Source organism: Cherax quadricarinatus, unplaced genomic scaffold, assembly GCF_038502225.1.
Source record: "Cherax quadricarinatus isolate ZL_2023a unplaced genomic scaffold, ASM3850222v1 Contig3, whole genome shotgun sequence".
Lineage (NCBI taxonomy): Eukaryota > Metazoa > Arthropoda > Malacostraca > Decapoda > Parastacidae > Cherax > Cherax quadricarinatus.
The window spans coordinates 289,385-317,034 of record NW_027195029.1 but is presented as its reverse complement, the minus strand read 5'-3'; the positions used below and the strand labels follow the sequence as shown (position 1 = coordinate 317,034).

At 45.2% G+C, this 27,650-nt stretch overlaps 1 protein-coding gene across 1 annotated transcript in view; it reads left to right on the top strand.

The window, feature by feature from the left end:
* The first annotated feature begins 7,545 nt into the window (after nt 1-7,545).
* The window catches only part of LOC128704588 (uncharacterized), a 50,995-nt gene continuing 30,890 nt past the window's right edge, over nt 7,546-27,650 (top strand). The window contains exon 1 of the mRNA XM_070079679.1: nt 7,546-7,667. The gene's annotated coding sequence lies outside the window, so the exon portion shown is untranslated. The remainder of the gene's footprint in view (nt 7,668-27,650) is intronic.

Here is a 27,650-nt window from a genome sequence, read left to right as displayed (position 1 = left end):
GTTCAATAAAGCCTAGAGATAAGGCCTGTGTTTCTATCACAACAATTTATTGAACATAGAATCCTGGGCTACCTGGTGGTGATCCTGCGCTAGACTACATCACAACATGGAGCGTTTACTGAAACCTGAGAGGCTAGACTGTGACCCCAGCTTATCAACGGCTGCTCAGGAATGGAAGCACTGGTTTAAGACTTTCGAAAACTTCTTGGGAGCCCTTCCTAAAGAAGATCTAGATAAACTAAGTCTGCTCATCAGTTTTGTGTCACCTAAGATATATGAGGCTATTTCTGAGTGTAATACCTACGAAGATGCTATCAAAACCCTCAAGTCTCAGTATATTAAACCTACAAATGAAATCTTTGCACGCTATCGCCTTGCAACTCGCCGCCAGCAGATTGATGAGTCCTTAGAGGAATACTTTCAAGCACTGAAAATTTTAGGTAAGGACTGTCACTTCCAAGCAGTGACAGCTGCTCAGTATTGTGAAGAGTCCATCAGGGATGCTTTTATCAGTGGCCTGCAATCACCAATAATAAGGCAGCGTTTATTGGAGAATAAAACTCTCGACTTAGCCGCTGCCTTTGACCAGGCAAGAGCTCTAGATTCAGCCCAGAAGAATTCTGAAGTATATAGTACCACTCAGCCTTCTCGAGTGGTAAGTGCTGCAATTCCTGACCAAGACTCTTGCAATGAAGTTACTGGGGAACCTGCCTCAGTGACAGCAGCAGCAGGTACGGTGTGTTTCTTTTGTGGTTTTTCAAGACATCCACGTCCAAAGTGTCCTGCTCGTGAAGCAATGTGCCATAAATGCCACAAGAAAGGTCACTTTGCTAAAGTATGTCGTGCTAATGCATCAACAAGAGCTAGTGCCTCCACACATTCCAGTGATCATGTGACTCTAGCAACAGTGACTTCTGCGGCTACTCCAAATTCACTGTCAAAGGCAGTTGTGAAAGTATTCATCAAAGGAACAGAAGTAGATGGTCTTATTGATAGTGGCAGCTCAGAGAGTTTCATCAACCTTGACTTAGTTAAACGGCTCTCCTTGACTCTACATCACTCATCAGGTACCGTTTCCATGGCATCAACATCTCTCTCTATTCAGACCTTAGGGTTTTGTAAGGTAAATCTCAGAGTTAATGGAAAGGATTATCAAGATGTACATTTAGCTATTCTGCCACAACTGTGCTCTGATGTTATCCTTGGTCAGGACTTTCAGAAGCTGCATGGTAGTGTCACCTTAACATATGGAGGTGAACTGCCTCCTCTTGTTGTCTGTGGACTTAGCACTTTAAGGGTAGACCCACCAAAGCTGTTTGCAAATCTTACCGCGGATTGCCATCCTATATCAGCTAAGTCACGCCGCTATTCTTATGAGGATCGGATGTTCATTGAGAAAGAAACTCAGAGGCTGCTGAAGGAGGGTATTATAGAACCGAGTGATTCCCCTTGGCGTGCACAGGTTGTTGTTGTTAAAGATGGTTATAGGAAACGGAGACTGGCTATCGATTACTCTGAGACAATCAACAAATTTACACTTCTTGATGGGTACCCTCTACCTCGAATTGACGATACAGTGAACAAAATTGCTCAGTACTACGTGTTTAGCACAATTGATCTGCAGAGTGCCTATCATCAAGTCCCTATAAGGAATGAAGATAAACCATACACAGCGTTTCAGGCTAGTGATGGCCTGTATCAGTTTACCAGAGTCCCTTTTGGAGTCACCAATGGGGTAGCCTGCTTCCAACGAATTATGGATTCACTCATTCAGGAAGAGCAACTCATGGGAACCTACGCGTATTTAGATAATGTTACCATTTGTGGCAAGACCCAGGAGGAGCATGATGCAAACCTTGATAAGTTTTTGGAAGCCGCCAAGAAGAAAAATATCAGTTACAATGAGGAAAAGTGCACTTTTTCAACTAAAAGGCTTAGCATCCTTGGTTATGTAGTGGAAGGAGGTTCAATATTCCCAGACCCTGAACGACTACGACCTCTACGGGAACTTCCAATGCCTCAAGACAAAAAGTCACTCCGAAGAACTCTTGGTCTCTTTGCTTATTACTCACAATGGATCTACAACTATTCAAGTAAAGTCCGCCCATTGAGTGCTACCACATTTCCTGTGACAAAGGAAGCAGAAGCCGCTTTCCATACTCTCAAACAGGACATTGAAAACTCAGTAGTTCAAGCCATTGATGAGTCCCTACCATTCGAAGTGGAAACGGATGCATCTGACATTGCCATTGCTGCAGTCTTATCTCAGGCAGGACGACCAGTAGCCTTCTTTTCGAGAACTTTTCAAGGATCAGAGAAATGTTATGCTGCTGTAGAAAAGGAAGCCCAGGCCATCATAGAAGCAGTTCGCCACTGGAGGCATTATTTAACTGGTAGACATTTCACCATAAGGACTGACCAACGGTCCGTGATGTATATGTTCGACAAGAGGCACAAAAGTAGGATAAAGAATGACAAGATATTACGCTGGAGGATGGAACTATCGTGTTATGACTTTGATATTCTGTACCGACCGGGTCAAGAGAACATCTCACCTGATGCATTCTCTAGGTCCCACTGTGGAGCAGCATGTCATGATTTGCAATCACTCTCAGCTCTCCACAAGGCTTTGTGTCACCCAGGAGTTACACGCCTGTACCATTTTGTCAAATCAAAGAACATGCCCTACTCAGTGGAAGATGTGCGACAAGTGATCAGAGCATGCAGAGTATGTGCAGAGTGCAAGCCAAACTTTCATCAGCCAGAGAAGACTCATCTCATAAAATCCACCCAGCCTTTCGAAAGATTGAATATAGATTTCAAAGGACCTCTACCAAGCACAAATCAGAATAGGTATTTCCTTAACATAGTAGATGAATATTCAAGGTTTCCCTTTGTATTCCCCTGTGCAAATATGGCTGCTTCAACTGTTATTAGTTGTCTTTCACAGTTGTTCTCTATTTTTGGTATGCCAGCTTATATCCATTCAGACAGGGGATCCTCGTTCATGAGTAACGAACTTCAGGAGTTTTTGGCTAGCAAAGGTATTGCCTGCAGCAGAACAACAAGCTACAACCCTCAAGGCAATGGTCAAGTGGAGCGGTTCAATGGTACTATATGGAAGGCAGTTACAATGACATTAAAGTCGCGCAATCTACCTGTTCAACACTGGCAAACTGTCCTACCTGATGCTCTTCACTCTATTAGATCACTGCTGTGCACAGCTACTAATGCAACCCCTCATGAAAGACTCCTCAACTATTCACGTCGTTCCTCTACGGGAGCCTCCGTGCCCACTTGGCAGACGATGCACCATCCCCCCAATGAAAAGCAGGGGTGTCACTAGCACGTTAAGAGACCATACAATAAGTGTCAGGGGCCCGAGACTGTTCAACTGCCTCCCAGCACACATAAGGGGGATTACCAACAGACCCCTGGCAGTCTTCAAGCTGGCACTGGACAAGCACCTAAAGTCAGTTCCGGATCAGCCGGGCTGTGGCTCGTATGTTGGTTTGCGTGCAGCCAGCAGCAACAGCCTGGTTGATCAGGCTCTGATCCACCAGGAGGCCTGGTCTCAGACCAGGCCGCGGGGGCGTTGACCCCCGGAACTCTCTCCAGGTAAACTCCAGGTAAACTTGGTTATGTCATCCTGGACCCGTTCTCCTGAAGAGTCACCGTAGGATGAACAAGACGGATCCTTTAGTGGAAGAGGTAGAGCTCCTGCAAGCTAATCCACATTACGCCCACATTCGCTACCAAAATGGTGAAGAGACTACAGTATCTACAAGACATTTAGCCCCAGTTGAAATCCCTATTAGTGTGGAATCTCAAGATACACCAATAGATGTGAAAGATGCTTCGTTTTCTCCTGGAAAGCCCCTTGAGACTACCCCTATGGAAATAGAGGATTCTGCTCCAGCAGTTAATCAAACCCCGCTGGAAAATATCGAACCTGGTGAAGAGGCTCAAGGGCTACGAAGGTCGGGACGTGTACGTCGCCCACCTAACAGTTTGGGAGATTACTGTCTCTGATATTTTAGAAGGGGGAGATTGTAGTGATACTGGTCCTGTGGGGAGCAGCAGCAGGATAATACTGCACCACCTCTAGGGGCCCTTAACAACAACAACAGTTTGGTGTGTGTCATGGGCACCAACACATGGTGTGTGATTCTCTCCTACTTTATCCATTTATCAGCGATGCAGATTACATGGTGAGTTTAAATATGTGGCCTGTAGTTATAACTTTTCTCTTGACATATGCAAGACATCACCATCCCTGTAGAAGCCATTATTAGATGTACTAGTCATTATATTTTGTTGTTGCAGAAGTACTATGAAGATTCTATGTTCAATAAAGCCTAGAGATAAGGCCTGTGTTTCTATCACAACACTCAGCTTTCTGTGTGTCACCCCTCGGCTTATCAGGTCGGCTGGGTTTTGATCTGTAGGCACATACAGAATTGTTGACGTTGACTGTAGTTCCCGTATCTCCTTTACCCGATTCCTGACATAGGGGAGCTTAGACCTGTCATTCTGGACCCACTGTAAGGCCACCTCCGAGTCTGTCCATACATAGGTGTGTGTCACCCTCAGATTACTCAACACCTCCTCTACGTACTTACCCAGTCTTGCTCCCAGCAACATCACCGTGAGCTCTAGCTTTGGGATCGAGCAATCCTTCAGGGGTGTCACCCACGCACGACTGGTGACCAGATTGACTTGGTCCCCGGCCACCAAATACGCTACTGCCCCATAGGCCCTGGAGGAGGCATCACAGAAGACGTGCAAGTCATAATCCCGCCCGGTGCACCCGATGGACCTGGGGAATGTGAACTCGTGCAATTCTGCTAGGTCTTTGTTAACCAGATCCCACTCCTGGCAGACTGTTTCTGGCAGTGGGTCGTCCCAACCTAGGTTCAGCTCCCAGGTCTGTTGCACTAGCATCCTCCCTCGAATGGTGATGGGTGTCAACAAACCCAAAGGATCGAAGGCAGTCTGCACTTTGCTCAGCAAAGACCTCCTGGTCAGCTTCCCTTCCCCATCAGGCTTCCTCTTTAGCCTAAGTCTGTCTTCCTTGATTTCCCACTCCAGTCCCAACACCGATGTTACCTCAGGCACTGAGTAGCCAGCATAGTCACGTTCCACCGTGCCCCGCAACGTTGGATTGTTTGTCACCCATTCTCTCAATGGCATGTTAGCCGAGAGCATCTCCTGATTAGACTCTCGGTAAATGTCCATCAACAGCCTTTCATCTGAGGTGGTACCTTGCATGTTGTCTACATAAAATAGGGTCTTCAGTAATTCTTTAAGTGGGCTGTTACAGTTCACAAGGTGGTAGTCTATGGTAGCCTGTAATAGGAATGGTGAACTAGTGGCACCAAACAACACTGCCCTGAATCTATAGGTATCATACCCTTGCTTGGGCACCTCCCTGTTAGCCAACCACAAGAACCTTGTGTAGTCCCTGTCCTGTGGCTGCAACCCAATACGTAGGAAGGCTTTGCTAATGTCTGCCGCATAGGCGTACTGTTCTGTCCTGAATCTCAACAACACATCTGCTAATTTCTGCGTCAGGGAGGGCCCTGTGAGCAGACAGTCGTTCAACGATGGCTCTCGGGGACTCGCCTGCGAGCTGCAGTTGAAGACTACTCTGATGGGAGTGGTTACCGACTCCTTGGTGACTGCCATGTGTGGAAGATAATGGGTGTTTTCCCCAGGGCTGGCATTGGGCACTTTCTCAATGAACCCAAGGGCCAGCTGTTCCTTAATAATATCATCATATTTCCCCACCAGACCCTTCTTGGTCAGGCTGTTCACCAATGAATTCAACTGACCACGTGCCCTCTTGAAATTAGTGGGCAGCGTTGGGTGGCCCGGTTTCCATGGGAGTCGCACCCAATACTGTCCGTCCCTGAACTGCACATGGTTCAAGTAATCTCGATACGTCTCTTCGTGTTCGGGGGGCGGCTGGTCACCTTTAATCCCTACTACATCCAGGTCCCATAGTTTATGGACCGGCTCACTGTCGGATATGCCAACTTGCGCCTCTGACAGACCTTCGTGCACACCAATCCGCATCACCAGTACAGCCTCAGTCGCTGTAATACCAGAGCCCTCCTTTCCCGGGGTCGCAGGGAAGTGAGCTGGTACTCTGCCTCCTACGATGTACCCCGCTGGAGTCCTGTACAGGCCAACGCCCTCCCTGATAACCCTTCTCGTAGACACGAACTCGTCTATGTAATCCCCTCCTACCAAGATGCCTACATTACTAACATTGTCTGTAGCAATGTCTGGTTCCGCTAGCTTCACACCCAACTCCCTCAAACGTTTGACTGCTGCAGCCAGTCCCCTAGTGGTAATGATATTGGGCAGCCTCTTCACCATCAAGGCTGAAATTTCCCGTCGATGCCCGGCTAACCTGACCGTCACATTGACTACTGGATAAGACCTGCGTGGGACTTCCCCACCAAACCCTTCCACCTTCATGTCAACTTTACCAACTGTCTCCAGCTTCAACCTAGTTGCTAGACTCTCCGCTATGAAGGATCTCTGTGCCCCACTGTCGAAGAACAAACGGGTCGTTTCAGACTTCTTCCCGTTCGCGACCACCGCCATTATGGTGGGCAAGGCCACCGAGCCTTGAAACTGCTCACCAGAACAAATTCTCGGTGCCGTACTCACCACACTCATCGCTACTTCCGACTTGTTCTTGCTCTCCGCCCTTTCTTGCGGTTTGCTCTCCTTAACTTGTGCTAATCCGGCATCATTAGGACACAGTGCACTGTGGTGCTTTCCCTTCCAGCAGCCCCGACACTCCCTGAGCTGGGTGTTACAGTCCCTGGCAAAATGTTCTCCACAACACTTGAAACAAAGTCTCAACTCTCTTAGTCGTTGAACCCTTTGGTTATAGGTGGTGAAGCTTGAACACCCTGAACTAGCGTGTTCTTCATCACAAAACACGCACCGTCTCATACTGGCCGCTTTAGTGGCTTCTCCCTTGGCCCTGTGGGTGGAGGACTCGCCCTGGGCATAATACGTGCCTACCTTAGTAGGAGGTGGTTTAGGTCTATCTCTCGAATGTCTGGGGAAGTTGACCGACTTCTCCTTGGTAGGTAATTTCTCCCCCTGACCTACGCTCAGGTGAGATATGAGATCCCCTAACCCTTCAATAATTTGTTTTATCGTGAACCTATTCGTCCGATATTTTAAGTGTAACTCATGCACTGTCGTGCTAGCCAGTTTCCTCTGAATCACCTGGCTAAGGACCCATTCTGAATCATTCTCATCATGCAAATCTCTGAAACTGTTTGTCAAGCTCATAATCTCAATACGGAACTTCTCTAGACTTTGACGGTCATGTCGGCAAGCCTCTAGATCCAACAACCGATAAAGTATAGCTACCTTTATCTCCTCAGTGTTGCCAAACATGTCTTCTAATTGGTCTTTGGCATGTTGGTAATTAGTGTCAGTAATCTGGTAGTGCCGGACCAGGTCTAAGGCTTTACCCTTGAGCTGCGACCGCAAATACTGCAACTTGACGGCATCTGACAAATCGTTTCTGTCATCTATCTGGGCTCTAAACTGATCCCAGAAAGCAATGTACTCTGTTAAGGTTCCGTCGAACGTTGGCAAATTCAACTGGGGCAACTTGGGCAACATATTGACAGGTGTGTGGTTGTTTGGGGTACCTGCGGTGTTCAACCCCACCCTTGGAATACTAGCCTTTAATGTACTTAACTTATCTTTGTACATATTCATTTCCTGATGACAATCTACATCATCCTTATCGAATTCGTCCATAGCCTGCTGAAGACTTCCCTGGGATTCCTCATCCTCAATAGCCTGTTGCTCATATGCTGAGAATGCTCGTTCATAGGCTTCCCATTTTTCCCCCAAACTCTTCAAGCAGTCTTGCAAATCATCGCAGTCTACATTACTGCGTTGGCAAGTAGCCTTGCACCTGTTACGCATTCTGTTCAGATGCCCTTTGTATGCTGCTACTGATCGCCTTAATTTTGTTAACACTGAACCAGACTCTCCTGAACCCCCATCTGCCATTGTCGAAGTTTAATGAGGAGTGTGACACTAATTGTACTTTACCCAGTCCACCCCACAGCACGTCACGGTGTTAGGCAAGAATGAACGAGTCTTAAGGCTTCTCAACAAGCTTAACAATTCCCTTTGTTATATTGACTCTACTATGAATCAAAAATGTACACTGTTAGCTCTCAAATCCCAATCAAAAATGTGTATCGATGTGAAAGCTTAATCTAGCACTTAACTGTACAATGCCAGCAAATAATTACAGGACTTAACCTAGTCTCAGGTATAATTCACAAATCCCACATTAACATGAATCAAAGACGATGAAAATCACACAATAAAAGGGTGCAGTATACAAATTAAAATCACTTGGTTAACACAAGTAAATTCAACAATTCAACTTGTGAAACAGTAAATAAATAATGTATGTAACCAGCTTGGCCTGTGCCCAGCTTACTCTGTCTAGCGTGGATGGTTGGATAAGGTAAATCCTAACCTAGCTAGTGTGCTATAACTTAAACCTGGCTTTATAACTCCCTGTAAATAATAACTAGGTTAAATCTGTCCTAGCTACTATAACCTTTGTAAATATTGCACAAGCCTAGCCTAACTGTGGCTACCTTGCAAATCCACTGTAAGTAATTAACACACAAGTCTCCTACTCTGGATTACTTGTAATCACTGTAAATAATTAAATTCACAAGCTTCTCTAGCCTACCTGGCCTGCCTGTAAATTACTGCAAATAACAACTTCTGTGTATAGTCAGCTTGGCCTAGCCTCTGTGTAACTTTGACCTAGGTGTGCTAACTTAACCTAACTTTTTTAAACTGGTTCCTAACTGTGTAGGTCCTAACTGTGGTTCCTAGCTATGATAGCTTAACCTAACTCTGTTAAACTGGTTCCTAACTGTGGCCTAGCTATGATAGCTTAACCTAGCTATTCCACATCACGGTTTTCGAAGGACCACTTTTGTGAAAATTTGTGTGGACTGCCTCCAAGTGAGTCGCCTACCCTGGCAAACTCTGTTGACACCGAGCTCTGAGGTGGGTACCTCAGCCTCACAAGTGGCTTATAGGACAGATTTTCACAAATGATTGGTATTGCAAGAAACCTCGCCTGCATGCACGTATAAAGGACTAACTTACTTGGTGTTGCAGCATATATCCTGATCTTCAACTTCCTAAGCCTAGCTTTAGCCCCTTTGGACTTCCCCTCAGAAACCACGTGCAACCGGGAGCATTAATTCCTGCAATATTCAATCGTAATTAGTGTCCTGCCTGCACCTCAGAAATTCCTATATCCAAGAGGGTATGTATCCCCTAGTATAACTATGCAGACTCAGACACTAGCTTCAGACGGCTCTGAGACACTGGTACTTACTGGGCATGCTCTCTCTGTAGCACGCCGGGCCCACAGTTAAAACTCAACCCACAATCTCCCAAGACACTGGCCAGAACCTACGGGAAAAGGTGAAGATCTTGTCTTACTGTATGGGCTGATGGAGGAGGTCATCTACGGTACATCGAGGTGCCTCTACCAGATTTCCCCAGGTCTCAGATGTGAAGACACGTGGGGGCGCCATCTGCTGTTCACGGCACGTCTTGTCCAGTTGGTGTCTGTCGTAAGAAGAGCGAGCTATTCTGTCTTTGTGACCCTCGTCTCTTCATTCAAGCTAGGGCTGCCAGTTCTCCCTAGCTAACTTATCCTAGTGTTTGCCTACATTATCGGCCTATTACTACCTATGTTAAGGTCTTAGGTCTACTTTATCATTATCTACAGATGCCTTAGTAAACCTAATATTAGTGTACTACCAGTAAAACTACCTACTCCTTCCCTGAAGAGTAAATCTATAAATTAAATAAGCTTACCAACAACCGCCAACCAGAGAATGCCTTGTTTGGGAGGGTTTAAGGGCCGCCCGGCCCAGCCGACCCGACGGCCATGCTGGATCTGAGCTGCGGAACTATTTGGACCAAATAAATTTCCACACTCCGCACACCACCTCTCACTAACACTCTCTTTATTATACTAACTTTATATGTTTATTATAGTGATGCTGCACTAACTTGACGCTCCGCACACCATCTCTCGCTAACATAAACTTTATTATACTAACTTTATATGTTTATTATAGTGATGCTGCGCTAACTTGACGCTCTGCACACCATCTCTCACTAACACTCTCTTTATTATACTAACTTTATATGTTTATTATAGTGATGCTGCGCTAACTTGACGCTCCGCACACCATCTCTCACTAAGACTCTCTTTATTATACTAACTTTATATGTTTATTATAGTGATGCTGCGCTAACTTGACGCTCCACACACCATCTCTCACTAACATTAACTTTATGTCTTATGTGCCACTTATATGGTATATAATACACCACATGTCATATGTGGTGTATTATATACATGTCACAAAACACATGTGACATGTGCTCTGTGGAAAATAATTTCCCAAAATTATGCTGTGTAAATAAGCCTGATTAATACATTGCTATTGCTCTGAAGTGTATTTTAAAAGAGGTGAACTGACAGGGAATCTCTGCGTCTGTGCTGACCAGCTGAGGAGGAGACGCCATTGTTTTTGAATGAGATACAAACACGTTAATGTAATGTGCTTAATTTTTGTCGCTCTAGGAGTTATATTGGGCTTAAAACCTCTCAAATAGTAGCCGAAATTGTTGGATGTGCAGTCCTGCATAACTTGAGCATTAAGCTGATGGACAGGACAGCTCCAGGAACCTCAGATAAGCTATCTAAATTATGTTTGTAATTCTGGCCAGTATTATCATCATAAATTTAGTTAGAGGAGGTTCTGTACATGATACCAATGGAAATAAGTCACTCTGTCTGACTTTTTTGGGTTATCCCAGGTTCTCTACACATGCTGCTATGTATGATAATTCTATGTAACTGTATTTGTGTATACCTGAATAAACTTACTTAGTTATACACAGTAATCTCCAGACTAATTGGCGAGTGTTATAAGTATAAATTCTCCTTCTGTTATATAAATGTGTATATGTAATCATTTATTAATTTTAACATACAGTCCACAAATTTATAATAATTTCCATAATTATCGGTAAAGTATATTTCATTTGAAATCAATATAGGTCAAGAGTGACTTGTGGATATGGCAGTTGTAGGTATCGAAGGGGGACATTTTTTGTGACCTAGGTGTCCCAAAATTCCTACTTGTCTATGTAACTTTGATAAATAATAATTATCTTTGTTACCATTTACAGTGGACCCCCGGTTAACGATTTTAATCCGTGCAAGAGGGCTCATCGTTATGCGAAATAATCGTTATGCGAATTAATTTTCCCCATAAGAAATAATGGAAATAAAATTAATCCGTGCAAGACGCCCAAAAGTATGAAAAAAATTTTTTTTTACCACATGAAATGTTAATTTTAATACACACAAACTGAAAAAGGCATGCACAATTACATGACACTTACTTTTATTGAAGATCTGGTGATGATTGATGGGATGGGAGGAGGGGAGAGCATTATCTTCTTACTGTTTAGAAGGGGAATCCCCTTCCATTAGGACTTGAGGTAGCAAGTCCTTTTCTGGGGTTACTTCCCTTCTTCTTTTAATGCCACTAGGACCAGCTTCAGAGTCACTGGACCTCTGTCGCACAACAAATCTGTCCATAGAGCTCTGTACCTCCCGTTTCTTCAAGACTTTCCTAAAATGGGCCATAACATTGTCATTGAAATAGTCACCAGCACGGCTTGCAACAGCTGTGTCAGGGTGATTTTCATCTATAAAGGTTTGCAGTTCAAACCACTCTGCACACATTTCCTTAATCTTTGAAGTAGGCACAATGGATTCCACAACTGGCATAGGCTTCTCAGGGTTAGCCCCAAACCCTTCAAAATCTTTCTTAATTTCCATACTAATTCTCACCCTTTTTACCACAGGGTTGGCACTAGAAGCTTTCTTGGGGCCCATGGTCACTTATTTTCCAGAAACACCACCGAAAACACTGTAATAATACGAAATATTCCGAGTGTATGCTTGGATGTTACCGCGGAGGCTGGCTGGTAAACAATGGGACGGCCGGCACATGTGAGGGCACATTGGACGCGTCTCGGACGAAAATCGGTATGCGGGTTTTTAATCGGTATGCGGGGCAAAAATTTTGCGATAAAAGTAATCGTTATGCGGAAAAATCGCTATGCGATGCCATCGTTATGCGGGGGTCCACTGTACTGGTATGTACCTTATGAGTTACATTCAGGTAAATGTAATTTTCCACATGCTCCACACACTATCTCTCAGTAACACTTACTCTTTTTGACCTCTTATACCAACTATATCTGTCTTATGTGCCTCTTACCTGGAGTTTACCTGGAGAGAGTTCCGGGGGTCAACGCCCCCGCGGCCCGGTCTGTGACCAGGCCTCCTGGTGGATCAGAGCCTGATCAACCAGGCTGTTGCTGCTGGCTGCACGCAAACCAACGTACGAGCCACAGCCCGGCTGATCCGGAACTGACTTTAGGTGCTTGTCCAGTGCCAGCTTGAAGACTGCCAGGGGTCTGTTGGTAATCCCCCTTATGTGTGCTGGGAGGCAGTTGAACAGTCTCGGGCCCCTGACACTTATTGTATGGTCTCTTAACGTGCTAGTGACACCCCTGCTTTTCATTGGGGGGATGGTGCATCGTCTGCCAAGTCTTTTGCTTTCATAGTGAGTGATTTTTGTGTGCAAGTTCGGTACTAGTCCCTCTAGGATTTTCCAGGTGTATATAATCATGTATCTCTCCCTCCTGCGTTCCAGGGAATACAGGTTTAGGAACCTCAAGCACTCCCAATAATTGAGGTGTTTTATCTCCGTTATGCGCGCCGTGAAAGTTCTCTGTATATTTTCTAGGTCGGCAATTTCACCTGCCTTGAAAGGTGCTGTTAGTGTGCAGCAATATTCCAGCCTAGATAGAACAAGTGACCTGAAGAGTGTCATCATGGGCTTGGCCTCCCTAGTTTTGAAGGTTCTCATTATCCATCCTGTCATTTTTCTAGCAGATGCGATTGATACAATGTTATGGTCCTTGAAGGTGAGATCCTCCGACATGATCACTCCCAGGTCTTTGACGTTGGTGTTTCGCTCTATTTTGTGGCCAGAATTTGTTTTGTACTCTGATGAAGATTTAATTTCCTCATGTTTACCATATCTGAGTAATTGAAATTTCTCATCGTTGAACTTCATATTGTTTTCTGCAGCCCACTGAAAGATTTGGTTGATGTCTGCCTGGAGCTTTGCAGTGTCTGCAATGGAAGACACTGTCATGCAGATTCGGGTGTCATCTGCAAAGGAAGACACGGTGCTGTGGCTGACATCCTTGTCTATGTCGGATATGAGGATGAGGAACAAGATGGTAGCGAGTACTGTGCCTTGTGGAACTGAGCTTTTCACCGTAGCTGCCTCGGACTTTACTCTGTTGACGACTACTCTCTGTGTTCTGTTAGTGAGGAAATTATAGATCCATCGACCGACTTTTCCTGTTATTCCTTTAGCGCGCATTTTGTGCGCTATTACGCCATGGTCACACTTGTCGAAGGCTTTTGCAAAGTCTGTATATATATGGTATATATATGGTATATAATGCACCATATGTGCTCCACACACCATCTCAAACTAACACTCACTCCATGTGTGAAGATCCCGCTTCACATACAAAGGACCTGGGTACGATTCCCGGCGGGTGGAAACATTTCAACACGTTTCCTTACACCTGTTGTCCTGTTCACCTAGCAGCTTATAGGTACCTGGGTGTTAGTCGACTGGTGTGGGTGGCATCCTGGGTGTTAGTGGACTGGTGTGGGTCGCATCCTGGGTGTTAGCCGACTGGTGTGGGTGGCATCCTGGGGGACAAGATTAAGGACCCCAATGGAAATAAGTTAGACAGTCCTCGATGACACACTGACTTTCTTGGGTTATCCTGGGTGGCTAACCCTCCAGGGTTAAAAATCCCAATGAAATCTTATCTCACAAACATACTCATATATATCCTCTTTGCCTACATTCAATCTTTTGTACAATTTATATGACATGCACTGTATCTCAGCTTCCTTGTACATCTTATATATCACATCTATAATGTAACATATCATTTTTAATTTCCCAATAACTTATATATTATTCCAAATAAATCTGAAAAAAATTATCCTTTCTATTTATAAAATCATTCGTTCATTGGCTTATGTTTATTCTGGTACATTATTATTGTTATAAAGGGGGAGCGCTAAACCCGTAGGATTATACCCGAAGGATGTAAGGTATTCAGGTTTAATTTAGAGAACTGGAGCACAGATCCAATACCCTAGATCAAGAGCCCTTAAACCAGCATCAAGTAACCTTCCTTGAGAGGTTATTCAAATACAGATATACATAAATACAGTTACATAAATAATCATACATAGCAGTATATATGTATATTACACAGGATATATCACTATGTATGATAATTTATATAACTGTATTTATGTATAAATATACCTGAATAAACAGAAAAAAGTAAATAAACATAAAATCCGGATTATCGGTGGACAAAAACGTAAATAAACATTAAATCCGGATTATCGGTGGACAATAACGTAAATAAACATTAAATCTGGATTCGCTCTCAAGAACGTAAACAGTAACAACAACTTCACCAAATCTGGGAAATTAACCATCACCTTGGGGGGGGGGGGTGAATGGGGAAAATTGCCCAAATTTGATCCTGAGAAGGGGAGGACAGTTCACATTCCTTGAATCAAAAGCCCATCAACACCACCATAATTAATATTATCTATCACTATCTATCTGAGTTAGATTCTCAAAAGAAGCGCTATATATCCAACTGTCCTGTGGAATTTATTCGGTCCTAAAAGTTCCACAGGACAGATACGTTGTACAAAGATCCCATCAGGCGGTTTATGGATTATTATTATTATTATTATAATGAAGGGGGAAGCGCTAAACCCGGAGGATTATACAGCGCCTGGGGGGGGGATGTGGAAGGCATTCAGGCTTAATTCGGGGAACTGGAGCACAGATCCAATTCCCTAGATCAAGAGCCCCTCACCAGCGTCAAGGAACCTCCCTTGAGGGGGGGGGTCCTTAAACCCACCCAAAACACACACCCGGGTTGGCGAAGGTGGTTGGAAGGTACATCTTAATTGATAGATTTACCCTTCAAGGAAGAGGTAGGTAGTTTATACTGTTAGTGAACTAATATTAGGACTATTGAAGCAACTGTAGATAATAATAATGTAGACCTAAGACCTTAACGTAGGTAGTAATAGGCTGATAATGTAGGCAAACACTAGGTTATGTTAGCCAGGGAGAACTGGCAGCCCAAGTTCGAATACTGGGGCACGGGTCTGAGACCGCAGTGCCCGGTCTTGTAAGACTAGACACTGTCGGAGCAACAAGTGCCGTGATCAGCAGGCGGTGCCCCCACGTGTCTTCACATACTAGACCTGGGGAAATCTGGTGGAGGCACCTCGACGTACTGTAGATGTCCTCCTCTGTCAGGCCCATACAGGAAGACAAGAGCTCCCTTTTCCTGCTCGATTCTGGCCAGTTTCTGGGGAAAATTGCGAGTGAGTTGAGCTGTGGGCCGTGTGGAGGTGGCAGTTCATGACCAGTACACACCAGCTTCTCTTGTCACCCTAGAAGCTAGTGTCTCACTCCGCATAGTTGTACTAGGGGATACACACCCCCTTGGAAACAGGAATTTCTGAGGTGCAGGCAGGTCACTAATGTCGACTGAATATTGCAGGAATTAAGGCTCCCGGTTGCACGTGGTTCTTAAGGGAAGTCCAGAGGGACTAAAACTTAGGAATGTTGAAGACCGGGATATATTCTCCAACACCAAGTTAGTCCTTTATTCGTGCATGCAGGCGAGATTTCTTGTAACATCAGTCATTTATGGAAATCTGTCCTATAAGCCACTTGTGAGGCTGAGGTACCGACCTCAGAGCTCGGTGTCAACACAGCTTGCCAGGCTAGGCGACTCACATGGAGGCAGTCCACACAAATTTTCACGTCTCCTCAAAATGAAAAAAAATACGCCACTGGCTCAAGAAAATAAGTTATTAATAAATAATGTAAACCTTCCTCCTCCAGCGTCACTGTGATAGTGACTCCAGACCCACTGACTCTCTGTGATAGTGACTCCAGACCCACTGACTCACTATGATAGTGACTCCAGACCCACTGACTCTCACTGTGATAGTGACTCCAGACCCACTGACTCACTATGATAGTGACTCCAGACCCACTGACTCTCACTGTGATAGTGACTCCAGACCCACTGACTCTCACTGTGATAGTGACTCCAGACCCACTGACTCTCACTGTGATAGTGACTCCAGACCCACTGACTCTCACTGTGATAGTGACTCCAGACCCACTGACTCTCACTGTGATAGTGACTCCAGACCCACTGACTCTCACTGTGATAGTGACTCCAGACCCACTGACTCTCACTGTGATAGTGACTCCAGACCCACTGACTCTCACTGTGATAGTGACTCCAGACCCACTGACTCTCACTGTGATAGTGACTCCAGACCCACTGACTCTCACTGTGATAGTGACTCCAGACCCACTGACTCTCACTGTGATAGTGACTCCAGACCCACTGACTCTCACTGTGATAGTGACTCCAGACCCACTGACTCTCACTGTGATAGTGACTCCAGACCCACTGACTCTCACTGTGATAGTGACTCCAGACCCACTGACTCTCACTGTGATAGTGACTCCAGACCCACTGACTCTCACTGTGATAGTGACTCCAGACCCACTGACTCTCACTGTGATAGTGACTCCAGACCCACTGACTCTCACTGTGATAGTGACTCCAGACCCACTGACTCTCACTGGGATAGTGACTCCAGACCCACTGACTCTCACTGTGATAGTGACTCCAGACCCACTGACTCACTGTGATAGTGACTCCAGACCCACTGACTCTCACTGGGATAGTGACTCCAGACCCACTGACTCTCACTGGGATAGTGACTCCAGACCCACTGACTCTCACTGGGATAGTGACTCCAGACCCACTGACTCTCACTGTGATAGTGACTCCAGACCCACTGACTCTCACTGGGATAGTGACTCCAGACCCACTGACTCTCACTGGGATAGTGACTCCAGACCCACTGACTCTCACTGGGATAGTGACTCCAGACCCACTGACTCTCACTGTGATAGTGACTCCAGACCCACTGACTCTCACTGGGATAGTGACTCCAGACCCACTGACTCTCACTGGGATAGTGACTCCAGACCCACTGACTCTCACTGGGATAGTGACTCCAGACCCACTGACTCTCACTGGGATAGTGACTCCAGGCCCACTGACTCTCACTGTGATAGTGACTCCAGACCCACTGACTCTCACTGGGATAGTGACTCCAGACCCACTGACTCTCACTGTGATAGTGACTCCAGACCCACTGACTCACTGTGATAGTGACTCCAGACCCACTGACTCTCACTGGGATAGTGACTCCAGACCCACTGACTCTCACTGGGATAGTGACTCCAGACCCACTGACTCTCACTGGGATAGTGACTCCAGACCCACTGACTCTCACTGTGACAGTGACTCCAGACCCACTGACTCTCACTGGGATAGTGACTCCAGACCCACTGACTCTCACTGGGATAGTGACTCCAGACCCACTGACTCTCACTGTGACAGTGACTCCAGACCCACTGACTCTCACTGGGATAGTGACTCCAGACCCACTGACTCTCACTGTGATAGTGACTCCAGACCCACTGACTCTCACTGTGATAGTGACTCCAGACCCACTGACTCTCACTGTGATAGTGACTCCAGACCCACTGACTCTCACTGTGATAGTGACTCCAGACCCACTGACTCTCACTGTGATAGTGACTCCAGACCCACTGACTCTCACTGGGATAGTGACTCCAGACCCACTGACTCTCACTGTGATAGTGACTCCAGACCCACTGACTCTCACTGTGATAGTGACTCCAGGCCCACTGACTCTCACTGTGATAGTGACTCCAGACCCACTGACTCTCACTGTGATAGTGACTCCAGACCCACTAACTCTCACTGGGATAGTGACTCCAGACCCACTGACTCTCACTGTGATAGTGACTCCAGACCCACTGACTCTCACTGTGATAGTGACTCCAGACCCACTGACTCTCACTGGGATAGTGACTCCAGACCCACTGACTCTCACTGTGATAGTGACTCCAGACCCACTGACTCTCACTGTGATAGTGACTCCAGACCCACTGACTCTAACTGGGATAGTGACTCCAGACCCACTGACTCTCACTGTGATAGTGACTCCAGACCCACTGACTCTAACTGGGATAGTGACTCCAGACCCACTGACTCTAACTGGGATAGTGACTCCAGACCCACTGACTCTCACTGTGATAGTGACTCCAGACCCACTGACTCTCACTGTGATAGTGACTCCAGGCCCACTGACTCTCACTGTGATAGTGACTCCAGACCCACTGACTCTCACTGTGATAGTGACTCCAGACCCACTGACTCTAACTGGGATAGTGACTCCAGACCCACTGACTCTAACTGGGAGGTAAGATCTGTTGTGAGCTGGGAGGGAAGATCTGTTGTGACCTGGGAGGTAAGATCTGTTGTGACCTGGGAGGGAAGATCTGTTGTGAGCTGAACATTTGCATCTCTCACAGACGTCTTCTTGACGTCACTTTTAGTTATCTTCTTGCTGTCTTGTACAGCCAGCTTACTCTTCTGTCTTTTCTGCCATTTGACGGCTTCCATTCGGTTAATTCTTGCATAATGGCCTCTTGTGTCCCTGACACGTTTCTCGTATTCGGTGATGGGTTTTCCTCCTGCAAAATACATTTTTCCTACTCTTGGCTAATATATATTACTATAAAAAACTCCGCGAGAAATTTTCTACTTTTGACTAATATATATTACTATAAAAAGTTCAGCGGCGAGGAACTGATATTAGAAGTTCAGTCTTCACGAAGTATATCTTGTAGCTAGATACTAATTAATATAGTTACCTTCGAATGTATCTCCACTACCTTCAGTAATATAGTTACCCTTGGAACGTACTCCCACTGCTGATAGTGTTCAATAACCACTGGTGTAGCTGGTAGTGTTGATGACAGTGTTCAATAACCACTGGTGTAGCTGGTAGTGTTGATGACAGTGTTCAGTAACCACTGGTGTAGCTGGTAGTGTTGATGACAGTGTTCAGTAACCACTGGTGTAGCTGGTAGTGTTGATGACAGTGTTCAATAACCACTGGTGTAGCTGGTAGTGTTGATGACAGTGTTCAGTAACCACTGGTGTAGCTGGTAGTGTTGATGACAGTGTTCAATAACCACTGGTGTAGCTGGTAGTGTTGATGACAGTGTTCAGTAACCACTGGTGTATCTGGTAGTGTTGATGACAGTGTTCAGTAACCACTGGTGTAGCTGGTAGTGTTGATGACAGTGCTTAATAACCACTGGTGTAGCTGGTAGTGTTGATGACAGTGCTTAATAACCACTGGTGTTATTAGTAATGTTGATATGCCCATCAGTGCCAAGTGGAAATCCCTACTATATGTGGATGAGAGTGTTCTGTTAGTGTCAGGTAAAGACCCACATGATATAGTTAATGTAATAACACTGGAACTGGAGTCCTGCAATAAATGGTTAGTAGACAACAAACTATCATTACACCTCGGGAAAACGGAAGCCATACTCTTTGGCACGAAACATAAACTGAGAAGAGTAAATAATTTTAATATCCGATGTAATGGGGAACCCATCACTTCAGTTTCCTCAGTAAAATATCTGGGAATCCCCTGTGAACCCATGCATGTCAGGAGAATTGATAGGGAACAGTGTAGTAAAGAAAAGCGAATACCAGACTGAAGTTCCTCTACAGACAAGCGCAGTGTCTACCTACTGAGACACAGTGTCTACCTACTGAGACACAGTGTCTACCTACTGAGACACAGTGTCTACCTACTGAGACACAGTGTCTATCAACTTAGGCAAAGTATCTACCAGCTGAGGCTCGCAAGACACGATGTCTAGCTTCTTATACAATGCCATATAGACTATTGTTCTTCATCGTACTCTGTCTTGACAAAAATAAACTGAAACATAGACCACAAATCAGCCAGAACAAAATAGTGAGATTCATCTTGGTCCAGGGTCCAAGAGAACATGTAGGCCAGGGTCCAAGAGAACATGTAGGCCTGGGTCCAAGAGAACATGTAGGCCTGGGTCCAAGAGAACATGTAGGCCAGGGTCCAAGAGAACATGTAGGCCAGGGTCCAAGAGAACATGTAGGCCTGGGTCCAAGAGAACATGTAGGCCTGGGTCCAAGAGAACATGTAGGCCAGGGTCCAAGAGAACATGTAGGCCTGGGTCCAAGAGAACATGTAGGCCTGGGTCCAAGAGAACATGTAGGCCTGGGTCCAAGAGAGCATGTAGGCCTGGGTCCAAGAGAACATGTAGGCCTGGGTCCAAGAGAACATGTAGGCCTGGGTCCAAGAGAACATGTAGGCCTGGGTCCAAGAGAGCATGTAGGCCTGGGTCCAAGAGAACATGTAGGCCTGGGTCCAAGAGAGCATGTAGGCCTGAGTCCAAGAGAGCATGTAGGCCAGGGTCCAAGAGAACATGTAGGCCTGAGTCCAAGAGAGCATGTAGGCCAGGGTCCAAGAGAACATGTAGGCCTGGGTCCAAGAGAGCATGTAGGCCTGGGTCCAAGAGAACATGTAGGCCTGGGTCCAAGAGAGCATGTAGGCCTGAGTCCAAGAGAGCATGTAGGCCAGGGTCCAAGAGAACATGTAGGCCTGGGTCCAAGAGAGCATGTAGGCCTGGGTCCAAGAGAACATGTAGGCCTGGGTCCAAGAGAGCATGTAGGCCAGGGTCCAAGAGAACATATAGGCCTGGGTCCAAGAGAGCATGTAGGCCTGGGTCCAAGAGAACATGTAGGCCTGGGTCCAAGAGAACATATAGGCCTGAGTCCAAGAGAGCATGTAGGCCAGGGTCCAAGAGAACATGTAGGCCTGAGTCCAAGAGAACATGTAGGCCTGGGTCCAAGAGAACATGTAGGCCTGGGTCCAAGAGAGCATTTAGGCCAGGGTCCAAGAGAACATGTAGGCCAGGGTCCAAGAGAACATGTAGGCCAGGGTCCAAGAGAACATGTAGGCCAGGGTCCAAGAGAACATGTAGACCTGGGTCCAAGAGAACATGTAGGCCTGGGTCCAAGAGAACATGTAGGCCTTGGTCCAAGAGAGCATTTAGGCCAGGGTCCAAGAGAACATGTAGGCCAGGGTCCAAGAGAACATGTAGGCCAGGGTCCAAGAGAACATGTAGGCCAGGGTCCAAGAGAACATGTAGGCCAGGGTCCAAGAGAACATGTAGGCCAGGGTCCAAGAGAACATGTAGGCCAGGGTCCAAGAGAACATGTAGGCCAGGGTCCAAGAGAACATGTAGGCCAGGGTCCAAGAGAACATGTAGGCCAGGGTCCAAGAGAACATGTAGGCCAGGGTCCAAGAGAACATGTAGGCCAGGGTCCAAGAGAACATGTAGGCCAGGGTCCAAGAGAAAATGTAGACCTGGGTCCAAGAGAACATGTAGACCTGGGTCCAAGAGAACATGTAGACCTGGGTCCAAGAGAACATATAGGCCTGTAAGTAAGTAAGTTTATTCAGGTATACACAAATACAGTTACATAGAATTATCATACATAGCAGCATATGTGTAGAGAACCTGGGATAACCCAAAAAAGTCAGACTGAGTGACTTATTTCCATTGCCTGGAGTTTACCTGGAGAGAGTTCCGGGGGTCAACGCCCCCGCGGCCCGGTCTGTGACCAGGCCTCCTGGTGGATCAGAGCCTGATCAACCAGGCTGTTGCTGCTGGCTGCACGCAAACCAACGTACGAGCCACAGCCCGGCTGGTCAGGAACTGACTTTAGGTGCTTGTCCAGTGCCAGCTTGAAGACTGCCAGGGGTCTGTTGGTAATCCCCCTTATGTGTGCTGGGAGGCAGTTGAACAGTCTCGGGCCCCTGACACTTATTGTATGGTCTCTTAACGTGCTAGTGACACCCCTGCTTTTCATTGGGGCGATGTTGCATCGTCTGCCAAGTCTTTTGCTTTCGTAGTGAGTGATTTTCGTGTGCAAGTTCGGTACTAGTCCCTCTAGGACTTTCCAGGTGTATATAATCATGTATCTCTCCCGCCTGCGTTCCAGGGAATACGGGTTTAGGAACCTCAAGCGCTCCCAGTAATTGAGGTGTTTTATCTCCGTTATGTGCGCCGTGAAGGTTCTCTGTACATTTTCTAGGTCAGCAATTTCACCTGCCTTGAAAGGTGCTGTTAGTGTGCAGCAATATTCCAGCCTAGATAGAACAAGTGACCTGAAGAGTGTCATCATGGGCTTGGCATCCCTAGTTTTGAAGGTTCTCATTATCCATCCTGTCATTTTTCTAGCAGATGCGATTGATACAATGTTATGGTCCTTGAAGGTGAGATCCTCCGACATGATCACTTCCAGGTCTTTGACGTTGGTGTTTCGCTCTATTTTGTGGCCAGAATTTGTTTTGTACTCTGATGAAGATTTAATTTCCTCATGTTTACCATATTTGAGTAATTGAAATTTCTCATCGTTGAACTTCATATTGTTTTCTGCAGCCCACTGAAAGATTTGGTTGATGTCCGCCTGGAGCCTTGCAGTGTCTGCAATGTCTGCCTGGAGCCTTGCAGTGTCTGCAATGGAAGACACTGTCATGCAGATTCGGGTCCTTTTACCTTATTATTATAATATAAAGGTTATAATATTTTCTTATTATTCTATAATGAAGATAACATCTTATTATCATACTAAAAAGACTACCTACTACACCAAGGTCATTAAGACTATCTACTACACGAGGGTCATTACTAGGAATAAGGTAAAATTTACACGTATGTTAGCTAAAAAATAGAAAATCATTCCCCTCCCTTTCTGTAGCTACATTCATCAGACACCTTTTGGCACTCTTCTTGAACTGGTTCATGCTGTGACTGGCTTTGATATGTGCAGGTAGTCTGTTCCATTCCTTTATTGCTGTACAATAAAAGGTGTTTGAAGCCTGGCCACTGACTGTGGCTACTACAAAGTTGTGTTCTCTCCCACTAGTACTATGATTGCTTTGGTTCCCAACCTTGACAAAATTGACAGCAAGATATTCTGGACACTGTTTGTGAGCAATTTTATAAACATGATTTAGCTTCAGTTGTTTTACTCTGTCTTCAACATTCAGCATATCCAACTGCTGTAATTCATCCTGGCCTACATGTTCTCTTGGTCCCAGCCCCAGGATGAGTCTTACGATTTTGTTCTGGATGATTTGCAGTCTATCTTTCAGTTTTTTGTCAAGGCAGAGTACCATGAAGAGCAAGCGTAATCCATATGGCATTGTATAAGTGCTAGACATAGGGTCCTGCGAGCCTCAGTAGGTAGACACTGTGCTTGTCTATACAGGAACTTCAGTCTGGCATTCGCTTTCTTTCCTACACTGTTCCCTATCAATTCTCCTGACATGCATGGGTCAAAGGGGATTCCCAAATATTTTACTAATGAAACCAAAGTGATGGGCTCCCCATTACACTGAACATTAAAATTATTTACCCTTCTCAGTTTATGTTTCGTGCCAAAGAGAATGGCTTCAGTTTTCCCTAGGTGTAATGATAGTTTGTTGTCTACTAACCATTTGCTGCAGGACTCCAGTTCCAGTGTTAAAACATTAGCAATATCTTGTGGGTCTTTACCTGACACTAACAGAGCACTGTCATCTGCATACAGTAGGAGTTTGCACTTGACACTGATAGGCATATCATTGACAAAAGAATAATAAGGGAGCCAGAATACTACCTTGGGGAACTCCACATGTTATCGGCAGGGGTTCTGATTCTGTTTTGTTGATTTTGACTATTTGTCTCCTGTTGCTAAGGTAGGACTTAAACCAGTCTACAGAACCTATAACGATAGCTTGAAGTTTATTACATAATATATTGTGGTTGACAGTATCGAAGGCCTTTTGCAGGTCTAAGGTTACCATACCTATGAGGTTCCCCTTTGACATTTCAGTTCTCAGGTAATCCATCAGATTAATTAGGGAGGTGTCGGTTGAGTAGGATCTTCTAAAGCCCGATTGATAGCTATGGAGAATGTTGTTGTCATTAAGGTACTTAACTACTTGAGAATACACCGCCCTCTCTAGAATTTTAGATATTATACTGAGTATACTAACAGGCCTATAGTTGCTTACATCAGACCTACTATTTTTCTTGAAGATAGGAGTAACTCTGGCCACCTTGAACCCCTCCGGTACGGTATTAGTGGTGATTGATAGATTTATTATGTGAGCAATAGGGATTGACAGTTCAAAAGCACCATCTTTTAGGAACTTAGATGGAATGTTATCAGGGCCTGTGCTCTTAGTTGGGTTTAACCTGCTTAGTTCTTTTTGAATAAAGTCATGAGATACACTTACTAGTTGACAACTGTTTGGGGTTACCCCTTTATTGGTATAGTATGTTTGAAACTTATCAGAGTCTGTGTTATAGGTATTTGATGCAGCTGGTAGTTTACTTACTAGTGTTGATGCAACAGATGTGTAGTATGAATTAAAGCAATTTGCCACCTTAGATGTTTCGTGGCATACCTCATTATCGATAGTGAGTACTATGTTAGACCTATCTACTGGCTTATGGCTATACCCCAACTGTTTTAGTTGTTGCCAGAGCTTTCTGGGGTTATGCTTATACTCTTCAATTTTTGAGCAGTAGTGCTTTGCCTTTGCTCCTTTTATAAGTCTCTGTACTCTGTTCCTCACCCTTTGGAATTCATTTAGTGCTGCAATATCCTGTCTGTTTGCTTTAAATCTTTTTAGCAGCTGGTCTCTGAATTTCATATTATCTAATATCTCAGTAGTCATCCAGGGTTCAGTTCTTCGTTTAATCCTAACCTCTTTAACTGGTCCAATATTATCCAGGATGGTAGTGAACATTGTTTTGAATTTTTCCCAGGCATCGTTTACGTCCGTGCAACTTGTTATCTCAGTCCAGTCACAATTGTGTAGCCTATTTACCAGTGTTTCTTTACTGTAGTTTCTAGTTGACCTCATTTTTATTGTCCTGTGTAGGCCTATCCTATCCCTAGTTATTTTCCTGGTGCAGTAAATGATGAAATGATCACTAAGACCTGTGGTAATGACTCCTGACTGACTAATGTTCACAGCGCGGTTACAAAGTATGTGGTCAATTAGGGTGGCTGAGAACTGTGTGATCCGGGTTGGAGATAAGATAAGATTTCGTTCGGATTTTTAACCCCGGAGGGTTATCCACCCAGGATAACCCAAGAAAGTCAGTGCGTCATCGAGGACTGTCTAACTTATTTCCATTGGGGTCCTTAATCTTGTCCCCCAGGATGCGACCCACACCAGTCGACTAACACCCGGGTACCTATTTGCTGCTAGGTGAACAGGATAACAGGTGTAAGGAAACGTGTCGAAATGTTTCCACCCGCCGGGAATCGAACCCGGGCCCTCCGTGTGTGAAGCGGGAGCTTTACCCACCAGGCCACCGGGCCACTTTGTTGAGTGTAACTATTTAATCCTAGAATTTGCTTATACCTTTTGCATAGCCCGTTATTTTGCTGCTGAAAACAGATATTGAAGTCGCCCAGTATTATTGTCTCGCAATTGTTTTCAACTCCGGACAAGACTCTGGAAAAGTCTTCTAAGAACTGGTCCTGGGTAGGAGGGCGGTAACTAGTTCCTACTAAGATGGGTTTGGTCTTAGGAAGCAGCACTTCAAACCATAGAATCTCCAGTTTATTGTTATTTAAATCAGGTCTTGGGTTGTAAGCTAAGTCATTTCTAATGTAGGCACATACTCCACCACCTTTTCTGTTCCTATCTAAGCGTTTTATATTGTAACCTTCTATTTTGACCTCGTCGTCAGTCACCGTATCATCCAACCAAGATTCAGAGATGGATATAACTGCCGCCCTAATTTTGTTAGCTAGAATCCTAATCTCTGCCAATTTAGGAAGAAGTGATCTTGCATTGACATGAATAAAGTGAAGGCCTATTTTCATAAAACAATCATAATCATCAATATATGGCAATGGGTCATTTGTATTAAAATTAGGTAAATCAATGTCATCACTGCTAAAGGGTAACTGTGCCAAAGTGCATTTGTTACACACAAAGTGAATTCTGGCACCGTTGTTATAATTGTACATACATCCATCATGCAAAAGACTTGGCAGACGATGCACCATCCCCCCAATGAAAAGCAGGGGTGTCACTAGCACGTTAAGAGACCATACAATAAGTGTCAGGGGCCCGAGACTGTTCAACTGCCTCCCAGCACACATAAGGGGGATTACCAACAGACCCCTGGCAGTCTTCAAGCTGGCACTGGACAAGCACCTAAAGTCAGTTCCTGATCAGCCGGGCTGTGGCTCGTACGTTGGTTTGCGTGCAGCCAGCAGCAACAGCCTGGTTGATCAGGGGCTGATCCACCAGGAGGCCTGGTCACAGACCGGGCCGCGGGGGCGTTGACCCCCGAAACTCTCTCCAGGTAAACTCCAGGCACCCACCCCTTACACATTTTACATAAGGTGCCTTTTCTGTTTTTCATGCGTACTTTAGTACAGTGTATGCACCTGTTTGGTAGTGTTTGAGATAATAATGGCTGTATTGTCTCACATTGACCTATGTATGCATTACATATGGAGTTAAGGTTATCATTCCTAGCTACTAGACCGTCATTATCACCGTCATTTATCTGTCTGTTTTGCCTCTGCACAATAGTTTGAGGTCCTGGATTAATTTGGATATCACCACTTAAGAGCGCTACAATAAGAGCTGTGTGCCACTGTTTTTGTTTGGGTATGCGGTGTTGCCATACCTTGCAGCGATAGTGACATTTACTTTTCTGGTAGGATGGCAACTGTTGGGCTTTTACTGTCCAGGGCGCTGTTACTCCATTCACCTTTTCCAACCCCCATGACTGATTTCTTTCTTCATGGAATTGAAGAAGAAAGATAAATATAATTATGGCAGCCTGTACCCCCCTAATGCCTGCCATTTTCACTCTTCACTCTTTTACTCATATACAATAATATTTATTTCTCTTTTCCAGTCCCTAGTACACTTAGTATCTGCTTTAGCAATCACCACTGAATTACTAGTAAAATTTCCTCTTCAATGGAAATAAGTCACTGTCTGACTTTTTTGGGTCATCCCAGGTTCTCTACACATATGCTGCTATGTATGATAATTCTATGTAACTGTATTTGTGTATACCTGAATAAACTTACTTACTTACTTACTTAAAACCCTCTTCACTGCTCACTTTTCCCTTAACTTCACAAACCCCTTACAGTTAACCCCTTATCACACACTCCCCTTCCCATCTCACTTCACAGTCTGGCTTCAACAATTAACTTCTAACTCCTTTCCATTCTGGTAGATCAGAAAGGTTTAATCAATGGTTTTATCCTTCCAAATCCCCCTCAGTTCCATTTATCGGGGGTTGTGTGGTGTT